This window comes from Nycticebus coucang, chromosome 10 (genome assembly GCF_027406575.1).
Source record: "Nycticebus coucang isolate mNycCou1 chromosome 10, mNycCou1.pri, whole genome shotgun sequence".
Classification (NCBI taxonomy): Eukaryota; Metazoa; Chordata; class Mammalia; order Primates; family Lorisidae; genus Nycticebus; species Nycticebus coucang.
Genome location: NC_069789.1, coordinates 63,779,745 through 63,797,016, shown reverse-complemented (window position 1 = coordinate 63,797,016; position 17,272 = coordinate 63,779,745). Strand labels below are relative to the sequence as shown.

Here is a 17,272-nt window from a genome sequence, read left to right as displayed (position 1 = left end):
AAGCGTGTAAGGAACCATCTATGCAGCGCAGAGGGAGAGTAGACAATATGGGTTTTATAAGCTGTATTCAACTACCAATACTTAACAGCTGAAATTATAAGAAAACCTAAAAGAATTTACTATTAAGAGCAATCTACCAAGAGCAAACTCTATTTCCGGGTGTTCTGACTTTTTTTTTTTTTTTTTACAATATTCTTCTACAAATTGATAGTCCATTCCAACACTCAAGAAGGAACCAGCACAAAAATATAAAAATATTACCTCCTAAAATAGGAAGGAATGACAAGAGAAAGTGGGGGTGGAACACGTATCATCCCCAGGAAATAGACGGATCCATGACCCAAATCACTCTCTAAGAACTAACATGGATCTTTGAAAATGTCTATTAGAACTATTGTTCAAGTAGAGCTACAAGGTTCAAAGAATAAAATAAAATTTAGAATACAGAATTGCTAAAATCCAGAAAGTGAATGAAAGAGGAAAATAAAAACCATCAAAAAGAACAATGGGAGAGATGTTACACTATTTTAATTTATTTATTTCAGCACATTAGGGGTACATATGTTTTGTTTACGTACTTTGTTTTTGTACAGATTGAGTCAAAGCTGTAGTGTGCCCTTCACCCACACAGTGTGCCCAGTACTCCATAGGGATTGACTTCCTCTTCCTTCCCCAGCTTGATTTTATTGAGATTTACTTCTATATGTGCACTTAGTATTGATTGTTTACTTCCAATTTGGTACCATGTATGAGTATAAGTGTTTGTTTCTCCATTCTTGTGATGTTTTACTTAGAAAAATAGTTTCCAGTTCTACACATGTTGTCACAAACTAGGTCTCCATTTTCTTTCTTTTTTTTTTTTTTTAGAGACAAAGTCTCACTTTGTTTCCCTAAGTAGAGTGCTATGGCATTACAGCTCACAGCAACCTCCAGCTCTTGGGCTTAGGCAATTCTCTTGCATCAGCCTTCCAAGTAGCTGGGACTATAGGCACCCACCAGAATGCCCAGCTATGTTTTTGCTGCAGTTTGGCCAGGACCAGGTTCGAACCCGCCACCCTCGGTATATATGGCTGGCGCCCTACTCACTGAGCCACAGGTGCCGCCCAGGTCTCTACTTTTTTATGGCTTACCAGTACTCCATGGTGTGTGTATATATGTGCATATATGCACTATATATATATATGTATATTTATTTTAATTAATTAACTTTTTTTTTTCTTATTCAGGTGGCAAGCTTTACTGTGAAAGGTCAAAGCTCAGGAGCTGGGTGCCCCAGAGGTTGCTGGGTCCTGGGCAGCAGCTAAGACTTTTCATCTTGAGTCCAATAACAGCACTTCAAGAAGGACCTCCTTTTCTGATGTCTCAGGTTTTCCTAACACTCAGCATCTACAACGAATTATGAATATTTCTATTTCAGTATCCATCACATGGCAATAATTCTCTGACTAGACCTGGAAAAGGCATTTTAAGGGTTTTGTCAAATGAGCATATGAATTGCTTGATAAATGAAATAACTTGCATAGAGATAATAATGATCACCATTGGGGAGAATAATCCCACTAAAGAGAGATTAGAAAGACAAAGAAAGTGACCAGAATGAATAACTTACATGTGTAGAATAAAAAGTAACCTGATGAGTAATTGGATTAGATACTCTGGAGGCCCTGCCTCTTGCCATTAACTGGATTTTGGATAAGTATGCGTATCTTTAAAATATTTCTAGGCTCTGAAGGAAATAACAGAGTACAATCACAAAATGACCTAAGTCTAAATAAGAGAAGGAAGGAAATTGAATAAAGGAAATTGGCATTGTTCTGGCAGCAAATGGGAATACCCAATTTTATTCCTCAATTAGAGAGGCCCAGACAAGGCCCTGATGCCAAATTGGGGAGGTAAACACAGGGCTCAAAAATTAAGCAGAGTTTCAAGTAAGGAAAGGAAAACACAAATTATTTACAGAAGAAAGAAACCCCATTATTGTCCCTCAAATTCTCTCAGATTGAGTTTACTTAAACATGAGTTTCATATTAAAAAAAAAATCACCAAACAGTAATAATTTAGTTATTTGCTTAAATCTATCCCTCCCCCCACTTTGAACCTATGCATCACAATTTTCCCCTTACCCCTTAAATAATTAACTGTTTCCCCCTGGGGAAAATGATAAATATAGGCTTTATGCCTGTCTATTTAGGGAATAATCAAGCTTAATAACTATTTCTTTTTTCTTTTTTTGCCTCCACTCGACTAAGGTCAGGCTAAGACTGTTCATCACCTCCATAATAACTATTTCTTAATTCATATTATTACCTCATTAGTAGCCATTCCCCAACCTAAATCATCATAGCACTCATTTTGACGTTATCAGCCTGTTCATTTATTCATTCATTTATTCCAAAGCTATTACTTGTCAACTGTGTGCTGGATCCGGTGCAACAAATAGTGGGTACAATGGTGAGGTGTGTAAATATGATCTTTGTTGTGCAAGTCAGCATACAGGCTAAGCGTCTGTAACAAAGAGATACCAAAGTATACGAAATAAATAAAAATGTTTACTTCTTCCCTATCTCAGTCCATTAACTGTTAGGGTCATCCTCAACACTGAAGAATCCAGGAAGTCTGCCCCAAATTTTGCCATACTATAGCCAGTGTAAAGGGAAAAGAGAACAGGAAAGTTTGTGGATAATCATAAACGAGGAAAAGACCTCATAGGATCATATATATATATATATATATGTAATATATATTAATTTATTTATTTCCATCCCTCTGGATCAGGACATAGCTATGTGGCCACACCTAGTTGCAACAGGGCTGGGAAATGGAGTCTTTAATTATGTGACTCTGTGCTCACTTGAAAATCCCTCATACATAGTGGAGAAGAAGGGGTATTGGGTTCCAGTAGTGGTCATCATATCCATTGTATCCATCCTATAATCTCTATGATAATAGCCACCATGATTAAGTGCTATATAGCAAGCTATGCCTTTAGCATAGATTTTTGGAGTTATGGTGTATTTGGATGAAATTAATTTAAGCTTAGACTCCTAGGATGTTTATGAATTAGAAAAAGTTTGAGTGAAATAGTGCTCTAGGGAGAAGCAAGAATGTGCAAGGAAAAGAAGATAAGGGTAAATATGGCAATTCATGGAAAGTCCCACTGGGTCTTAAACAGGTCTCTAGTCCCTGATAGTCCCTAATGCAAAATAGAAAGTCAATACATATGTACTAAGTAAATAATCCATTAAGTTCAAATACCAATATCTCTAAAGTATTCTTCACAGGTAATTTTCCAGACTCTAAACACTTAACTAGTGGTAGAGAAATTACTAAAATGATATTGTACATTTATTTACTCAGCCAACAAGCCAATTATTCAGTCTACTAGCATTTATTATCTACTATTGTAAATTTTGGAAATAAAACAATAAACCAAAAAGAGAACCCCTATTTAAATCACAGTCTCTTAGAGGAAGGGGGAATAAAAATTAGTCAAGTAATCACAAAGCATAAAATCGATACTATAACAAAAAGATGGTAAATGGTGCTAGGAGACTTGATTTAAGATTTGGTCTAGAGAAGGCTTTGCTGAGGATTTAATTAAAGGGTGCTTTGTGGAATATGGAAGAATTAGCTGCTGAAAAGGGAAAGGAAAGAGCATGGGAGAAGACCATCTGTAGGGTGGAATCTTGGTGTCCTATGAGAGGTGAAGATCAGAGTGGCCAGACTGGGCTGAAGAAACTGCTGGGTTATGAGCATCCGTGGGTTTGTAAGACCCTACAATCTCAACAAATGTCCCTGTGTTCTTCTCCTATCCCTGTGTCTCTGGTTCTGGTCCTGTGACCAATTCTCACTGAAGAATGGTGAGCAGAAGACTTCAGCTAAGTTAGTGAAAAATAGGTGTGCCCTCTCCATTCTTTTTCTATCAAAAACACTCTTGAAATAAAGAACTCTGACTTCATGGAGAAGCACAACTAAGCCAGGGGTCTAAGCCTCTGCATGTAGGCAGGCATGGATTTACGTTTCCACTCATTCCACCAGCTCCCTTTGGCTTAGAAGAATCTCCCATCCTTTGTCAACTCACTGTCCCCTTGGATACACATCCATTCATCTCCCTTTGGGGATCTTAGCCCATCTGTGATTCCATTGCTTTGTCGTATCTTTTCCTTGGTCCTTGCTCCTGGCTTCTCTTCTTCCACCCAGGATGAAAATGATGATGACAGCAAGCAGTACAGACATTCCTATACAAATCCTCAAAATAGAATATAATGGAGAGGTGAAGGAAGCACAGTCTGAACTCTGACGATGTGACTTAAATCAAGTATCTCGTCACAGGCCTTGCTTTGCCACCTTCAGCAAATGATCTAACCTATCTAGGTCTCAGAGGTCTCATTAAAAAGTATCAATAAAAAATACTAAGTTGTACAGGTGACATGAGGATTAAATGGATTAATACACTACGTAAAGCCTTTAGTACAGTACCTGGCACCTCCTACGTTCTCCGTAAATGTTAGCTGTTAACATCATTTTCCCTTGCTAGACATTGGTTTCCTTATTAGACATTGGTTAAGAAGTAAGGAAATAATAACACAAGCAAAGCAAATAAACAAAAAACTCATCCTCTTGGCTAACGATAGTTCCTTTCATGGTGCAGATTTTTTGTTTGTTTGTTTGTTTGTTTGTTTGTTTTGACATACAAGATGTCAACATTTTCTGGACCAGTAATTATCAATATGGATTGGAATATCAGTTTCTTATTTTGAGGCCACTCATGGTTATTTTCCAAAAAATTTCTCATGTGGACATATGCAGTGTTAAGTTAAGGTTATTTACCTTTTGCATATAACGGAGTCACCTTCTTCCAGGAAAATTTCGGAAGGCCTGCCACTGATTACTTACTGATACCGTACGTTCTTTCCACTTGCCTGGGCCTGCCTCTCTGCTCTGTATCTTTCACTTCCTCGCATCCCAACGGCCTGCACTTTAGTTGAATTAGATGTTATCCTGTCCTTTTTTTTCTGGAAGATTAGATGTCTACCTATTTGAGAGACAATACATTTGCAACACTGTTAAGCAACCCCTTCTACCACTGCGGCTTAAGTTAGTTGTTTACTGTTTGCAATTTGGAGTAAAGCTTCATAGGAACACAGAATGGAAAACGATTTTTGTGAAATGGCATAAAAACACAACTAGATCATATTTCAGATCAGTTTGGCCAGACAGGGCCAAATAGATAGAATTTTCACAGGAAAATAGGGAAGAAGCACACTCCAGACAGAAGGTCACTAGGATACTCCTTCCTCTCCCTTTTCAGCAGCCATGGCCTCTCTCTGGTTGCCGGGGTAATGTATTGAAGGCAACCTCTGGAATGGCTCACACAATCTTAGGAAATTTTATTGGCATCAGTATATACAATGGCAACACAAAAGTGAGCAAAGTAACATCCAAGTTCTTCACAAAGGGAATCACTTTCACAAAAGTTTACAGGGGTTAAGGGCCCTGCCACATTGCAACAGCTGTCACAGTTCCCTCCCTGTTTAGTGGCCCCCTAAAATAAACATAGCAACCCCTAACTCACAGTCAGCAGCTGACATGAGCAGAGGAAGGAGGGGCAAAGCTCCAGCCAACCCTAGCTCCCTCTTCTGGAGGATTCGTCTAGTGCTGTCATGGCAATCAATAATAACAAAACAGAAGACATTGGAGGTCTTCATGAAATACTATTATATCGCAGTCAGTTCTTGTCTCCTTTACATATAACAGTACATTTCTCAAATAGGTAATATTATCATCTCACGTATGGGAAAGGGCTTAGAATGATGAACATTCACATAGGAATGGAGTGAACTACTTTGGCCATCTTGCTTACAAGGAAAATCATGAAGAAAACCTTGCAAACTATTTCCCAAGCCTAGCCTGCTTGTCTCTCTGCTCGTATTACTCTCTTGCTCACTTGTTTTCAGATGTGCTCTGCACAGCTTTCTGAGCTTCTTGAACCCCATCAAGGGCTGCTGACGGAGGATGAGGGCGGTGGGAGAATGCCAATGAGGAACTAGTGAGTCAGCAGTTATGAAAGTGGAGAGGTTTGCACAGACAGATGAAAATTAAAGGAAACGTGCTGCATACCATATAAAGGAATTATTTTAGGTCCCTTAACTCTCTGCTCACTGCTAAGCAGAATGTTTTTGAAGGAAAAATAAACTATAATACTCTATGGATCCTGGTTTTCAGCCACAAAGTTAGATCAACCCTGGAAATCCTCAATCCTCTTCTACATGAATGGGTCCATTTGCACTTACCTTGTGCCTTGGATAAAAATATTTTTCAGCTGAGCTCTTATTCTATCACCTTTCAAATCATCTGCCATTCTGGATAACAGGTATGTGAAAAAAATAGAGCGGAATAACATAGGAGAAACTTTGAGCACTTTATTGCAGGGTCAAAATATAAAGACTATGGAAAATGACATCTAGATAGATATTGCATCTGTTCAAAAAAGAAGTATATGTGTGTTTACTTTATAATAATCACATTTTATCACAAGAATAGAAGATTGAATTGAAGTTGTGTTTCTTTTGCTCTTAATAAACTGCAGCAAATCTTTAGCTAAACAAGCTGTCCTCCTAAAGAACACAAAATCAGATTTGTTAATCTGAATATTATTGACTCTAATTTTACTACCCTAACTTTCTATATTTGTTTCTGAAAGTGTTGTGAATTTCTTTTTCATGCTTATGCAACATCTCTCTATCTTATCCTTCTAGTTATGCCACTTACTGGGAAAATACATGTTAAATGGGCAACCCTAATCTCTTCCAGGGTTTCAGAAAGAGTTACGTTACCTCTGATTCCCAAGTTGCTGTCCTCAAGAGTGGTCAAGATAGGCTGATTTCTCATTAAATCTCTTTTTTCTTCTTTTTGGACTCACGGCTAGAATATATTTCCCCACCTCCCTTGCCAGGAAGATGTGACCTCATGAATGAGTTCTCTCATCTGGATGGAGGTGCAAGCGGAGAGAGCAGGAGCCACAGTGGTTTTGCTCCTCTCACATACTCAGTGTGACACACTGCCACCGGATGTGCGGGTTTCTCCCTGCACACTGAGCAAGTCTCCAGTGGACACCAGCTGAGTGTCCCACAATTTAATTCAATTCTGATACTATCTATCTGGAGAGAGTGTCAGGTCCCACACATTGTGGGCTCAGTCCCACAGGGCCGCCCTTAAATTCAGACACTAACACAAGCAGTAGCTTTCACCTATCCTGCTGCATAACTAGCTATACATTGGGGTTCTAATGACCCCTATCCTCCTATTTGATTAATTTGTTAGAATGGCTCACAGAATCTACATAAACACTTATGTTTAGCCACTTACTATAAAGGGTATTTCAAAGGATGCAAATGAATAGCTAGATAGAAAAGATGTGTAAGGTGAAGTGTGGGGGAGGGGTAAGGAGCCCTCTCCAGGCACCACACACCCCAGGGACCTCCATGTGTTCAGCTTTCTGGAAAATCTCTGAATCCTGTCCTTTGGGTTTGTATGGAGGCTTCATTACATAGGCATGTTTGATTAAATCCTGGGCTATTAGCAATCAACTCAACCTTCTACTTCTCATCCCTCCTTGGAGCTGAAAGCCCCAACCCATTAATCATGGCTTGGTTTTTATGGTGTCCCCCATGCTCACCCCTGTCCTGAAGATACCCAGGGTCTGTCAGCCATCAGTCATATTATTAGGTATCATACTTACTGTTATGCCCAGATCACGAAGTCCCCAAAGACCACCAAGGATCTGATTCCGATGCAAAAGCAAAAGAGCCTTTATTGTCAGAAGCTCGAGCCTGGGCTTCTGGGGGCTCCGCTGCAACGGATCCGAGCCAGGAACCCCAAGCTTTGGGGCATAGGGTTTTTATAATGTGGGTTAGTGGGAGTGGTGTGCTAGGCTTCAGGACAGGGGGCATCTCGGATTGGCTGCCAAATGGTCTGATGCAGAGGGTGGTCCCTGATTGGGAGGTTGCACTGGCATGATTTCAGAGAATTGCCTGCTCTTACAGGAAAGTGAAACTTATACAACAAAATGGTGGCAAAAGTGAAATTTAACTTCTAAGATGGCGGTGATCTGGCCTAAGATGGCCGTGGTCTGGCTCTCTCATTCCCCCCTCTACTTGCGACTCTTGGAGCCCAATCATGGGTCCGGTTCCATCTCTGTCATCTCTAATTCTCTTTTAGCTAGGGGGTGATATTGGCCCTTTAAGACTAGTAATTGTATGGCACCTACACATTCCCGTACAAAAGTGATGAGTCTACTGATGATACAAGGGCCTATTGTCAGGAGTAAGAGTAATAGTGTCAGGGGACCGGCCAGGGCTGATATTAGGATAGTTAGCCAGGGAGACCAATTGAAGAGGGACTCATACCAGCTTTGGTTATTTTCTTGGTCTGCCTTGCACTTTATCAATCTCTCTTTCACAAGAGCCATTGACTCTATTACTACTCCTGAATGATTGGCATAGAAACAGCATTCTTCTCCTAAGGCCGCACACAGCCCCCCTTGCTGGAGGAATAAGAGGTCTAGTCTCCTCCGATTCTGTAAAACTACTTCGGAAAGGGAAGTTAGGGATTCCTGGAATAGGGTAATAGACTTTTCTAACCTTTCTATGTCCCAGTCCATTGTTTCCTGGAGGGTCCCATAGTTCTTATCCTGGAGGACTAGGGCAGGCACTCCAGTCCTGGCCCCTGCTACACCCATTCCTAATAGCGCTGAGATGGTAAGTGTGGTGATTATTCCCACTTTCTGTGTGGGGTTGGGTCTAAAAATCTTTGAAGTACTACGTTGTTTTCATGGTACAGTATTCTAGGTACTAGCTGCACCAGGACACAGTAATCTTGGGTCTGATTTAAGACTCCCGCATGTATGCATGGGGCTGGTCCTGTGGAACAGGCCCACCAGGCATTGCTTGAGGGTATCAGATATCCAGTTCCATTCCATTGATCGGTAGCATTGCACAGATGTTGGTGGGAGATAGGCACCCTCCTGATGCAGAAGCCTGTCCCTATTACCGTCTGAAGGGTAAGTCTAGGGTGATTCTGATGCCCAGCAGCAATTGGGCTGTATATTACTTGTATTTTAAAGAAGCCTCCTTTATCATAGTAATATGTGTTGACTTGCCGGGGGCTATACAGACGGAGCCCCCAGGTTTTCCCAAATTCCCAGTGGGTGAGCTTGTCTTTCCCTAGTCCGGTGAACTGGGACGTGCCCAGTGCCCATTTTAACACTGACCCCACCTGGGGTCCCTTGACAGAGCTGTCTCAAGGGCACAGGTAGTCAAATTTAGAAAAGCCTGGCAACCTGTTGGGGACTCGAGGATGTGGTCAGGACCTATCCCAGCAGTTTTATCAGCAGCAATGGGGCTGTATATTACTTGTATTTTAAAGAAGCCTCCTTTATCATAGTAATATGTGTTGACTTGCCAGGGGCTATACAGACGGAGTCCCCAGGTTTTCCCAAATTCCTAGTGGGTGAGCTTGTCTTCCCCTAGTCCGGTGAACTGAATGCATACCAGGTCACATAATCTTTGTCCTCCAAGGATCCCTATCCGGTGACAATTATTCCTGCAGTCTCCATCTGACAAAGGACCGGGGCTCCTCTTTGCCTTGATTAAGTCAGGGCTATTGGGGGGGATCCACCAAATCTGACCCGTGGAGACACAGTTCTAATATTTACAGATCCTTTCCCCCACACTTATCAATTTTGTGACCTGGGCAGATATAATAAGAGCTATGCTGGGGGGACCAATCACCCTGTGTCAGGCCCACTATTTGATCTAGGTCTACATGCAAATCAGGGTACCAAGTGTACTTGGGCTGTATTCCCCAGGTAGCATTTAAGAGTGTCTATTCCGCGGATCGGGTAAGCCCTCCAAATCCACGGATAGGTCCCCCAAAACTTGCCAGGTTACATTATATGGCTGGTGAGGGCTCGAGCCGGGGGAGGTACACAAGGGAGTACATACAAGTAATAGTATCAGCATGGAGCAGGTGGAGTTCACTTCAACTTGAGTTTCAATGGATTGTCCCTGCCCTGTTGAATCTTCCATTGTGGGATGAAGTCTTCCTGGATGGCAAACGGGTCTGCAAGTTTGACGTGGGTGTGGTGTACCCAAGAGGCGACGCTGTCCACTTTGAGAGCAGTGGGTGTCACTAGAATCACAACATAGGGTCCTTTCCACCAGGGCTCCAGTGTCTCCCGGCAGTGCCTTTTCATGTAGACTCAGTTACCGGGCCAGAACTTGTGGGGTTCAGGTATAGGACCAGCCTTGTAAGTGGGGGCTGGTGGCTCCAGTTGTCCTTTTGTACCTGCTGATAACATCAAAGGGAGAGGAGCAAATTTTCATCATCTGCTTCAGTTAGTATATCTATAAGAGTGTTGGGAATGATGGGTGGTGGTCTCCCATAGAGTATTTCATAAGGAGTAAGCCCAAGCTTATAAGGAGAGTTTCTAACCCGATGCAAGGCAAAGGGAAGGAGAGCCACCCAGTCCCCACCAGACTCAAGAGTTAATTTGGTCAAGGTCTCTTTTAAGGTTCTATTCATTCTTTCTACCTAACCCAAGCTCTGGGGCCTGTATGCACAATATAATTTCCAGGGTGCTCCCAGAGCAGTTGCTACTCCTTGTGTTACCTTAGATATAAAGGCAGGGCCATTGTCTGAGCCAATCAGGGCTGGCAGTCCATATCTGGGGAGGATATCTTCCAGCACTTTCTTTGCCACCGTCTGGGCCGTCTCGTGCTTCATTGGGAAGGCTTCAGCCCACCCGGAAAAGGTATCTATAAAAACTAAGAGGTATTTATACCCATACTGTCCTGGTTTAACTTCTGTGAAATCTACTTCCCAATATGCACCAGGCTTGTCTCCCCGCTCTCAGGTCCCTTTGGTGATTGGCCCAGCCCTGGTGTTTGTGAGTTGACAAGCTTTGCAAGCACTAATTACCTGGTCAACTTTGGTGTCCAATTGTTCAATTTTAATCTTTGCATGGCAAACCAAGTCCTTCAGTTTCCTATTACCCATATGGGTGGCTTGTTGCATGTGCTATAGCACCTCCATCCCTAGCTGTGCTGGAAGGAGGGTCTTGCCATCAGCGGTGCACCACTAGCCATTATATTGCAGAGGGCTGTGTACTTGGGGGATAGTAGGGAGCCATGCTAGGTCTTCTGGGGTGTACTCAGGCTTCTCTGGCAAGACTGGTGGTCCCGGGTCTGGTAGGCTGAGGGTTAGGGCCTGGGCTGCACTAAGGGCTGCACTCTTGGCTGCCTTGTATGCTCAATGATTACCTCTGGCCACTGGAGTGATTGGCTTTTGGTGCCCTGGGCAGTGAATGATGGCTAACTTTTTCAGCAGCCAGATAGCGGCTAGGAAGTCTAGTATCTCTTGTTTATTTTTAACTGTTTTTCCATCTGTGGTTAATAGCCCCCTCTCTTTGTAGATTGTTCCATGTACATGGCCGTGGCAAACGCTTATCAGCTGTCAGTATAGAGATTAATTTTCTTATCTTTCCCCAGAACCAGGGTCTTGGTGAGGGCAAAGAGTTCTGCCCGCTGGGCAGAGGTGCCATTTGGGATGGGCTCGGCCCACAATGTCTCCGTTTCTGAGACCACTGCCGCCCCTGCATACCTGTGTCCGTTCTTCATGAAACTATTGCTGTCTGTGAACCATGTTTCTTCAGCGTCAGACAGCCACTGGTCGGTCAGGTCTTGGTGAAGACTGTGGATTTGTACTAGTCTATCCTGGCAGTGATGGAGCGGCACTTCTGCATTTGGGTTGGGTAAGAGAGTGGCAGGATTCAGGGCTGCCCTGGGTAGGAATCGAATGCTTGGTGGTTTCAGTAGTAGACTTTGGTAATGAGTCAGCTGTGCGTTACTCATCCACTGGTCCAGGGGCTGCTTCAAGACCCCCTTGATGGTGTGGGGGGGTTGTTATCAACAGTTCTTGTCCCAGGGTGAGTTTATCTGCATCTATTACCAAGAGGGCAGTGGCCGCTATAATGCGTAAGCAAGGAGGCCATCCCGAGGCCACTGGGTCAGGTCTTTTGGATAGGTAGGCAACTGGACGAGTCCAGGGTCCCAGAGTTTGGGTTAATACTCCCTTTGCCACCCCTTTATGTTCATCCACATACAGATGGAAAGGTTCTGTGATATCAGGGAGGCCCAGTGCAGGAGAAGTTAACAGGGCAGTCTTGAGTTCTCTATATGTTTGGTCCCTGTCTGCTGACCACTGGAAAGTCTGTCCCTCCTTAGTGGCTTCATAAAGGGGCTTGGCAATTTCGGCAAATCCCAGCACCCATAGCCTGCAAAATCCGGCTGCACCCCAAAATTCCCGCACCTGCCTGGGAATAATGGGAGTTGGGATTCCAAGCACAGTTTGTTTCCTGGCTTTGCTCAGCCACCCCTGGCCGTCCTTAAACACATATCCTAAATAACTTACAGTTTGTTGACAGATCTGGGCTTTCTTCACTGATGCGCGGTATCCCAAGTCTCCCAGGGTGGCGAGCAGATCCTGCATTCCTTGCAGGCAATCTTGTTCATTGGCAGCTGCTATCAGTATGTCATCTATGTACTGGAGGAGGGTCAGGCCAGGGTGTAACTTATGGAACTCACCTAAGTCTTCATGTAGAGCCTCATCAAAGATAGTTGGAGAATTCTTGAAGCCTTGTGGTAAGTGGGTCCAGGTTAGTTGTCCGCTCATGCCTTCCTCCGGGTCACTCCACTCAAAGGCGAACATAGCCTGGCTTTGTGGAGCTAGGGGTAGACTGAAAAAGGCATTTTTCAAATCCAAAACTGTGTACCATGTCTGAGTCGAGGCCAAGGCACTCAGGAACATATACGGGTTGGGCACGGTTGGGTGAATATCCATTACCCATTTATTGACTTCTTATAAGTCCTGCACTGGACGATAGTCATTAGTGAGGGGTTTCTTGACAGGCAACAAGGGAGTATTCCATGCCAATTGGCAAGGGATCAAAATTCCTGCCTGTAGGAGGCATCTAATATGTGGAAGTATTCCTTTCTTTGCCTCCGTGGCCATGGGGTAATTGTTTTACCCGTATTGGTTCTGCTCCAGGTTTGAGCTCTACTAGAACTGGAGGAAGATGAATGGCCAGCCCTATTCCTTCTGTCTCAGCCCATGCTGAAGGATGGGAGTGGAGCCAAGCACTAATGTCAGCTTGGGCTCATGGTGGTTGTTGGTGAAGCCCGTATTCATCCTCTAGCTGAACAGTTAGAACTTGGGTTGCCTCGGTTATCTGTAAATTGGAGTCCATCCTGCTTGAAGGATATCTGGGCCCCAATTTTATTCAGCAGATCTCTGCCTAGTAAAGGGTATGCGCAGTCTGGGATGACCATAAATGCATGGGATACCTGGCCTGTGCCCAGGTCCACAGTTCTTTGGGTGGTCCATGAGTACTGTTTCATCCCAATTGCCCCTTGAACCCAAGACTTCTTTGTGTCTAGTTTACCCTGATATTCTATAAGTACTGAATGCTGGGCACCCGTGTCCACTAGGAAATCTACCAGTGTCCCCTCCACTCTGAGGGTTACCCTGGGTTCAGGGAGAGGTGCTGAACCTTGACCCCTCTAGTCACTCAGTTCCCCAAGCTCTAGGATGTGGGTCTTACCATGGGGGGTGGGTTTGCCAGCTGTCCTTTTAGGACATTCTTTGGCCCAGTGCCCCATCTCCTTGCAGTAGGTGCACTGGTCCTTCTGCAGTTGCCGGCATCCCCCCCGCCCCAAGGCTTTTCCTCACCTTCCTCTGTTAGTCACCGTAGCCTAGCCTGCCAGTCCTGAGGCTCGGCAGCAGTGGTGGCCAGCAGGATTTTAGCCAGGTCTTGAGTTTGCTTGGCCTGAGCCCGGATCTGCTTTTCCTCTGGAGTCTCTCTGTTATTATATACTTTCTCAGCCATTGCAAGTAAATCCTGTAAAGACTTCTCAGCCAGGCTATCTATCCTCTGGAGTTTCCTCTTTATGTCAGGGGCAGATTGGTTAACAAAGGCCATGATAACTGCAGCTTTGCTATCCTCTGCCTCAGGATTCATGGGCATGTAAGTCCGGAAAGCTTCAATAATCCTTTCCAGGAAGGCAGTGGGAGACTCATTTTTCTCCTGCTGCACATTCCCTACCTTAGCCAAATTGGTCGGCTTACGGGCCGCTTTCTGGAGACTCCTCATTAGAGTCTGGTGGTAGACTCAGAGACTCACCTGACTTGGTTCCGTATTAAAGTCCCAGTCAGGGTGGGTGAGGGGAAAGGCAGCATCAATCTCAGTGAGATTGGTAGTGGGAGTCCTGTTTCGGCCCACGACTGACTTCCAGTCCTCTGACAGGATTCTCTCTCTCTCTTCCATGGTGAACAGCACCTGTAAAAGCTGCTGATAATTGTCCCAGGAGGGCTGATGGGTGAAGAGGACAGATTCTAAGAGGTCAATTAGGGTGGTAGGTTTTTCAGAAAACTTAGGGTTCTGCATTTTCCAGTAATACAAGTCACTAGTGGCAAAGGGCCAATAGTAAAGGTTCTGAACCCCATTCGCATCTTGGGGACTCATGGCCCTCAGGGGAAGGACAGTTAAATTGGCAGCTGCCTCGTGATGGGCTCGCTGTGTGGTAAATGGCAGACTTCCAGCGACAGGTCTTGCTGCTGCTCCTGTTTCAGCAGTGGGCTCTCCTGCAGCTGCTTCCACGGGAGGTACAGGCTCAACCTGCAGAAGGGCAGGAGGGTGATATGGAGGAGGACAAAAGAAATCTTGATCTGTACTATCCTGCAAGACAGGGTAGAGTGGTGCAGAGGGTTTGGGTTTAGAGGGTTTTTCAATGGGAGGCTTCTTGCACACTATGAGAACTGCACTGCTTGAGTTTTTATCTGCCAGAGGCAGAATTGCTTTCAGCCAGGGCAGAGGATCTTCTACTAGGTCCTGCCAGGTGGTGATGTATGGAACATCATGGTGATGTATGGAACTGGCTGGGGTGACCAGTTCGTGGACAATAAACAATGTCCTTAACCTGGAAAATAATGGGGAGATGAAAGGTTCCCTTTGGAGGCCAGCCAACATTCAAGGTTGGCCACTTGCTCCTGCAGAAAGTAATCAGTTTAGTTCTTTTCACCACAAGCCCCAAATCTTGAGCTCTAGTCTTTACTTCTGAGAAATGATCAAGGAAAATAGACAGGGGAGTCATCTGAGTCTGTCCCATTTTTAGCAGTCAAAGTTGCCCCGTTATAGTCAACCACACTAAAACACCAATGAAACACAACACGCACAACACACTGAGGACACACAAGATCGATGGTCTGCAGAAACAAAACTGAAAATAGGACGATGGTCTCTGACCGTGCTGCGGGAGTGACCCGCTACGTCAGTTCAAGAGAACCACAAGGGGAACTGTGTCCACACCATACCCTGGGGATTCCACATCCAAGTCCAGTGGGGCAATCTCTTCAACAAACACCGGAAGGTCTGAGCCCCCTCTGCACTCTGGGGATTCCATGTCCCAATTCGAAGGTGTCAGGTCCCTCCCAGAAGGGACGGGGATGTCTCCACGGAACCCCTGGCCAGCAGCCACCAGCGCATCTGCCTTGACTAAATGCCGGCCACCCTTTCACAGATTTCCAAAAACAACCACAACAGACAAGACAAACACTTACCACTTATCGGCTCTCCGTGTTGGGGGTCCTCAAGGGGTCATGGGGATCCTGGACGAACCCCCAAATGTTATGCCCAGATCACAAAGTCCCCAAAGACCACCAAGGAGCCGATTCCGATGCAAAAGCAAAAGAGCCTTTATTGTCACAAGCTTGAGCCTGGGCTCCCAGGGGCTCCGCTGCAATGGATCCGAGCCAGGAGCCCTGAACTCTGGGGCATAGGGTTTTTATAATGTGGGGTAGTGGGAGGGGTGTAGTAGGCTTCAGGACAGGGGGCGTCTCGGGATTGGCTGCCAAATGGTCTGATGCAGAGGGTGGTCCCTGATTGGGAGGTTGCACTTGCATGATTTCAGGGAATTGCCTGCTCTTACAGGAAAGTGAAACTTATACAACAAAATGGTGGCGAAAGTGAAACTTAACTTCTAAGATGGCGGCGATCCGGCCTAAGATGGCCGTGGTCTGGCTCTCTCACTTACTACTCTGGAGATTCCAAGCAGAGCATGGAAGACCAAGACCAAATAGTAAATATGTATTTCACAGTATCACAGCCAGTGACATGCACATCTTTCAGGCTGACCCTTCATGGTCCTCCACACGCTTCCTCTCCTGCAGCCTGAGGCTGATGAGTCAGGGTTGACACTGGTGAGGACTTCTGTGATCTATTGATCTGGAATACCTGTTTGAGACTTAAAACAAATGCCTCAGGTTAAGATAGTAAAATCTGAGAGTTTATCTCTTAATGCAGCATGCATTATCTTAAATGGTAACCCATATTCCATCTGTTCTAGAGCAGTATATGATGGGTAACAAGCATGATTATGCTCATAAATCTTGTAGGATATAATTTAGAATCATAATGAGAAATAATTTTCTATTATAAACTAATGATCATGAAATGTTTGTATTAATTCATCTATTTTTTAAAATTTATAGTAAATAAAATATATATCAAATGAATAATTAGTTGTTTTGGTCATTTAAAGGTAACTCTTTTTCGCTAGAAATACATTTATTCCAAGTCCATTTAATTGCAATTGATTTTAGCCATCACATGTGAAACATTATCACCACCACAGTGGCAATAAATATGATGCTGGAGGAAACGCTCCTGTTCTGCATGTTCCTGGGGTACAATATATAAAGTTATTTTTTCCAAGGAGGATCGCATATAAATCTAATTCTCTTGCAGTCTTATTGGACACCAGTGATTCCTCTGTGACCAGCTGTCGTAGCAAATGGTTGATGAATTTAAAAGTATCCTGTGCTAGAAGTTAATACATTTTTTTTCTTTAGTTTGGAACAACATACACTACTTCAATGCAAAAGTTTTTAGCATGTTGTCATTGTATTTTAGCCTGAAAAGGTAAATGACACAGCCTGGAAAGTTTTCTCCAAGAAAGCTTGAAGTTAATTCAGACCAGAAGTAGCCTCTTTCTCAATAGATGTGAAGTTGCCACAATCCCTGGCGTTCTCCTTCCCGCATTGATTCTTAGTTCTCAGTAGTGTCAGTAGGACTCACAAACACCTAGGAAAGAATAGGACTTCAAAAACTGGAAGATCCATCTGCTCAGTATTTAATGTGATTAAAATGCATGTTGCT

The 17,272-nt window shown here is 44.0% G+C and overlaps 1 long non-coding RNA gene and 1 other non-coding gene across 2 annotated transcripts; both read right to left on the bottom strand.

Moving 5' to 3' along the window:
* Nucleotides 1-2,191: 2,191 nt before the first annotated feature.
* On the bottom strand, nucleotides 2,192-2,277 carry LOC128597963 (small nucleolar RNA SNORD57). The gene has a single exon (XR_008383496.1). It is a non-coding gene; the product is annotated as a small nucleolar RNA SNORD57 (small nucleolar RNA).
* Nucleotides 2,278-4,671: 2,394 nt separating this feature from the next.
* Nucleotides 4,672-7,868, bottom strand: LOC128596898 (uncharacterized). The gene is made up of 2 exons (XR_008383168.1): nucleotides 7,742-7,868; nucleotides 4,672-5,035 (listed from the first exon to the last, which is right to left on the bottom strand). It is a non-coding gene; the product is annotated as an uncharacterized LOC128596898 (long non-coding RNA).
* Nucleotides 7,869-17,272: the final 9,404 nt, after the last annotated feature.